We start from the raw sequence: 6,000 nt of genomic DNA, 5'->3' as shown, positions 1-6,000 counted from the left end.
AATGCCATTACACCCTTATTGGTGGTTGCATAGGGTTAAGTTAAAAGGGGAGACAATATGGAGCCAACATAGCTTTGACCTTTGAAATGTTTGGTAATTTATTAGGTATACATAGATTTATGTATTTGTATTTTACATTAAAGTTTGTCCTTCAAAATAAATTTATATTTTCGTTTATAAACTAATATTATGTGTTATAGGTTGAAAAAAAGGTTAAAATTATATTATTGCTTTTGTTTATAAATGACCACTCAATTTATTTTCAGTATTTTAATTTAAAATTTTTGAAATTTGTGAATATTACTTTCAACCCAAATAAAATTATACTTGGTCTATGATTATCCAAAAAAAAATAGAATATTTGAAAATAATTTCCTTTATATGGAAGAAGCATTGTTAGAAGTTTTACCTAATTACAAGTTTAAGGCTTAACTCTCAAACGGGAGTTAACATTATTTTTTTTCCAATATTTTTTCAAATTACATTATTAATTATTATATATATATATATATGGATGTATATACGTATTCAAACATGATGAGAGTTGAAACGGATAAGAAATATTTATAAAGGAAGATTAGATTCCATTTGACATAAATATTTTGGGTAAGTTATAAAAATAGTCATTTTTATTTGTCTCATATTACATTTTAGTCATTTATGTTTGAAATGTTACATTTTAGTCACTTACGTTATCGTAAGTTCCATTACCTCCTTAATGACAGTCCTACATGACAGTCCAAATGAGTTTTAAATGTCAACTTAGATATCCAACTGGGATGAGAATAGTTCTTTCAATCAAAATGGAAAAGAAAACTAAAAAAAAAGGAGAAGACTGATTTTTTTTCCAGTTTAAGGTGTAATTAATTTAAAATTTTTAATTAATTAAATTTACTTCATTAAAAATCTATTTTCATTCCAATTGGATATCCAAATTGGCATTTAAAAAAACCTATTTAGGCTGCCATGTAGGACTGTCGTTAGGGAGGTAACGGAGCTTAATGGCAAAGTGACTACTTCGTAACAAATTGATAACGTGAGTGACTAAAACATAATATTTTAAATATAAGTGACTAAAACGTAATATATGACAAACAAAAATAGTAATTTCTTTAGTTTGCCCAAATATTTTTTTAATCTATGTTAGTTTAGTTAGTTGAAGTACTCTTAAATTAAGCTTGATTTGTTTTAGAGTAAAATAAGACTAATTTACTTGGTTTAGTAGAGAATATAAATGCTGGCTTTAAAAAAAAATTGAACTAATAGTTAAGTTGAGTAAAATTATAATAGTAAAACACGAGGTAATGATGAGAATAATTGTAACAAAATTTTCCATGTATCCCAATCCCATCATCATTTCTCCAGCGTCCTACCCCACCCCCATGTATTATTTTTAATAGTATAAACAAAAAAACAAATAGTTTTTTTTTGTTCTTTTAATTTTCCAATAAATAAATTGTGTATTTTAAATAGCTCAGCCGCCCCGAACATCCACCCATGTTGCTCTCCCTCTCCCACTCCCTCTCCCTCTCCCTCTCCCTCTTTCTAAAGTTTTCTCTTTTCTCTGTCTATCAAAAAAATATATATATCCCTATCGACAAAAACCCACACCACTTCATCGAGAGGAAAGAATCTCTCAATACAAAAACCAATTACAGTAACCTCCTCCGTTTCTTTCAAATGAAACCATCATCTAAATCCCTACTTATTTCTCTAACTACTACTTCTTCTTCTTCTTCTTCTTCGTGTACTTGATTCAACAACATACTTGTTTATCCAAAAAGAGAAGATTTTTCTTTTTGTATTCCTCTGGGAAAACAACCCTAAAATGAGTAGCCTTGACGAGTCTTTAAGATCTCTCTCCCTCGACTACCTCAACCTCCTCATCAATGGCCAAGCTTTCTCTGATGTAACTTTCAGTGTAGAGGGTCGGTTAGTTCATGCCCACAGGTGTATTTTAGCTGCAAGGAGTCTCTTCTTTAGGAAATTCTTCTGCGGACCTGATCCTCCAGCTGGTTTAGACCCGGTTGGTTCGAGGATGAACCGAGGAGGCGGATCAACAGCAGGGTCTAGGCCCGGTGTTATACCCGTGAACTCAGTGGGATATGAAGTGTTCTTGCTATTGTTACAGTTCTTGTATAGTGGCCAGGTCTCTATTGTGCCTCAAAAGCATGAGCCAAGGCCTAATTGTAGTGAAAGAGCGTGTTGGCATACACATTGCACCTCTGCCGTTGATCTTGCGCTTGACACTCTTGCTGCCGCTAGATACTTTGGTGTTGAACAGCTTGCATTGCTTACTCAGGTTTCCCTTCCCTTCCCTTCCCTTCCCTCTCTTCGTCATCAATCATCATCAACATACCCTCACAAACTACTTTCCTTCTCTCTCTTTTTCTGCTGTCTGATTCTTGATTCTTGCGTCTGTGGAGTCTTGTTACTCTTTGTGTTTTGGGTTTTTGGGTACCCAGACAATAACTAGGCTTTGTTTTTGGGAAGTGTAATTTAATCTTTTTTTTTATTGAAGGGATTTTTTGTAATCTTATGAACATGAAGATGATGATCATCATGATCAAACCGGGTTTCTTTTTCTTTTAACGATTAACTAAACACCTTTTTGTTCTACATATTTCCGATCCTCATTTCCATGTTTGTAAAATAGTTGGATTTTATCCTCTCAGTTCATTTAGGAACTCTCTTTTCTGCAAAAACACAGAAAAAAACACAGAATTTTTAGTATTTTTTTTTCGTTATTTTTTCTGCAGTTTTCTTCTACAGCGCCTGATTCAACCATCAATTGCTTCAGTTTTCTTTCACTGTTTTTCTTCATCGGTCATCTTGACTTCTCCTTCTACAGGTTACAGTTGATGTTGAAAAGATTTACTATTTTCTTGCGAGTAAAAAAAATGTTGTTCAAATGATATTCATTGTCAAATAACCCAAAAAGCAAAGGGTTTATTTAGATGTCATGTACAATCATATTTTCTGGTTTTCTTGAATTGGGTTTCTTCCATCTAAATGCTACGCACCAAAGGCTTTCTAAATCTAGATCTTGATAATCTCTGGTAATGGCTTCCCTCGTAAGCACATAAAATCTTTCCCAAACACCCATCGCTTTGTTTAGCTTCAACCAATGGGAACGAAGACTCTTTTCATTTCCATTTACCAAAGCTGACGCTCTTGGTTCTCTTCTTTTCACAGAAACAATTGGCCAGTATGGTGGAGAAGGCCTCAATTGAAGATGTTATGAAAGTACTAATAGCTTCAAGAAAGCAAGACATGCACCAACTTTGGACTACTTGTTCCCACCTAGTGGCCAAATCAGGTCTACCACCAGAAGTTCTCGCCAAACATCTGCCCATAGATGTGGTGGCCAAAATCGAAGAGCTGCGTCTCAAGTCATCTCTAGCAAGACGGTCCTTAATCCCTCATCATCATCATCATCATCATCATCATCACCCCCACCCCACCATGATCTCACCGCAGCTGCTGATCTTGAGGACCAGAAGATTCGAAGGATGAGAAGGGCATTAGACTCTTCGGATGTTGAACTAGTCAAGCTCATGGTGATGGGAGAAGGTCTGAATCTTGATGAAGCTTTGGCTTTACACTATGCTGTTGAGAACTGCAGCCGGGAAGTAGTTAAGACCTTGTTAGAGCTTGGTGCAGCTGATGTTAACTACCCGGCGGGGCCTGCGGGAAAAACCCCACTTCACATTGCAGCGGAAATGGTATCACCAGATATGGTTGCGGTGCTTTTAGACCACCACGCAGACCCTAATGTAAGAACCGTTGATGGGGTGACTCCTTTAGACATCCTTCGAACACTAACTTCGGATTTCTTGTTCAAAGGTGCGGTGCCGGGGCTAACTCACATCGAACCAAATAAGCTTAGGCTATGTCTTGAGCTTGTTCAATCAGCAGCTATGGTTATCTCGCGTGAAGAAGGGAGCGTAAATCCACCAACTTCAACTGCAATTTACCCACCAATGAGTGATGAACATAATAGCAGTAGCAGTGGAAACAACCTTGCTAACCTCAATTTGGATTCAAGGTTGGTTTATCTCAATCTTGGTGCTACAGCTTCAACTCAAATGGGATCAAGAATGGAGGGTGATGATGATAGCAGCCACAACAGTCAAAGAGAAGCCATGAATCGACATGACCCAACAATGTACCATCACTCTCATGACTTCTAGCTCCAACACTTTCTTTCTCTTTCTTTTTCTCTCTCTATATATCAATCTCATTCTCTCTCTCTTACTCTCTCTCTCTCTCTCTATATATATAATATAAAACAAATGGATGGTGAAAGACAGGCAAAATAGTAGTTCATGGAAACTCATTCATGAGAGATTATTGGATCTATATATTTGTCCGTCCTTTGATTTCAATCACTAGCCTTTTTCCCTATGCTGTGAGGGGTGTTTTTTTTTTTTAAATTTCTTTGTAGGCTTTCAATGACCCATGACAAGAAATGCAGTTTCATTGGAGATGTCATGAGCTTTTAATTTTTTTTTTCTCTCATTGATTGGGATGCGACAAGGAGGATCTGAGATTTGCTCTGTGGTGAGGGGAGGGAGGTGATGAGGTGAGACGCAGGTCAATCTGTCAATTCCTCTGTATTTATTCATAGTATCAAAATATCATGCCCTATTTCTCTCTTACCTTTTCTTTTTTTTCTTGTCTCCCCACACGACCACACCCACCTTTTTTTTTTTTGCACCACTTGCATTTCATTCTATGTACAACTACTTCAAACATATACATACACTATATACATATGTCAGTAAATAAATGATAAAATTCTTCACGGTATAAAGTAATTTAGTACTATATGTACATGTAATTATAAGTAAGAAAAGATATATAATTAAGAAGGGAGGAGTTTGGCTTGTATGGAGTGGTGGGGTTATCTTGGGCTTGATTAGGCTTAGTTTGAACTACACATTTTTATATTGAAAGAAATGAGCTGTCTTTCGGATTCCCTTTTTTTCTTTTACATATCTTTTCTAGCACTCAATGGGCTTTTGGAGAAGCTTAATTGGCTATATAGGAGTGGTCTAATTATTTTTGTAGAAAAATCACAAGGCAATGGACAAAATTGATTGGTTGTTTGTCTTGTATGGATGCAACATTTGAGTGTGACCACACAGGACAGCTTAATAATATATTGGTATTATCTAAATCTGGATTCCCTCCATGTAATCCTCCTTTTTGTCCCCCTTGCCATTTTTGGCCTCCGATACTAACAAAAATTTACAGCTAAACCATAGATTTCTTAATATTAATTCTTTTGTCTCAACCTCTGGGTACGTAGGTCAGCACATCCCTGGGGCTACTTCACTTTCCACTATATATATATATAAATATATAAATCTAGAATTGAACTGGTTTCATTTCACCAGCATATAGATGCAGTTTCACTCGCAAGCGGATCTCCTAGGAAAATCCAGCATCTTCTTGGTTCTCATTCACTAGTTGCAGAAAGGTGCAAATGAATACATTCTGATTCTCGTATGAAAATGTTGAAACTAACACATCGAGCTGCCTATATATCATGTTCATTTTATACAACAATTATAAATGTTTTTTTCTTTGGTATCTCAAGCCATGAGTCAGCCGTTGAATTAAGCACGTTTATTAAATATTAATTTAGGCGGCTTTCTTTGTTTCTCTTTGCCATTTGTGATATGGAATAATCTTTAAAGACCTATATATTTATGGATATACACACACCCCTATGGACTCCTACTTTTATTGAATGATTAATGACTAAATTAGCATTCTCGGTGTTATCCCGTTTCTAGGTGTTCTTTGTCTTTAACTAGATGTCTTTGATGATGCTTGACTATTGAACTATTGTTTTTCCTTTTTCTTTTGGTAATTGGGTAGGGTATGGGGTTGCTTGGGATTGAACTCAACTCTCATGCCTACAATCTAATACTCTTGCACCTACTAGCTTGTTGACACAACCATATATGTCCAATGCAAACATTGTTGATA

General features: G+C 35.7%; 1 pseudogene; it reads left to right on the top strand.

Moving 5' to 3' along the window:
- Nucleotides 1-1,497: 1,497 nt before the first annotated feature.
- Nucleotides 1,498-4,659, top strand: LOC107921097 (BTB/POZ domain and ankyrin repeat-containing protein NOOT2-like; annotated as a pseudogene).
- Nucleotides 4,660-6,000: the final 1,341 nt, after the last annotated feature.

The sequence above is a fragment of the Gossypium hirsutum genome, chromosome A01, assembly GCF_007990345.1.
Source record: "Gossypium hirsutum isolate 1008001.06 chromosome A01, Gossypium_hirsutum_v2.1, whole genome shotgun sequence".
Taxonomy (NCBI): Eukaryota; Viridiplantae; Streptophyta; class Magnoliopsida; order Malvales; family Malvaceae; genus Gossypium; species Gossypium hirsutum.
The sequence above is the reverse complement of the archived record's forward strand: the minus strand, read 5'-3'. Positions and strand labels throughout refer to the sequence as shown.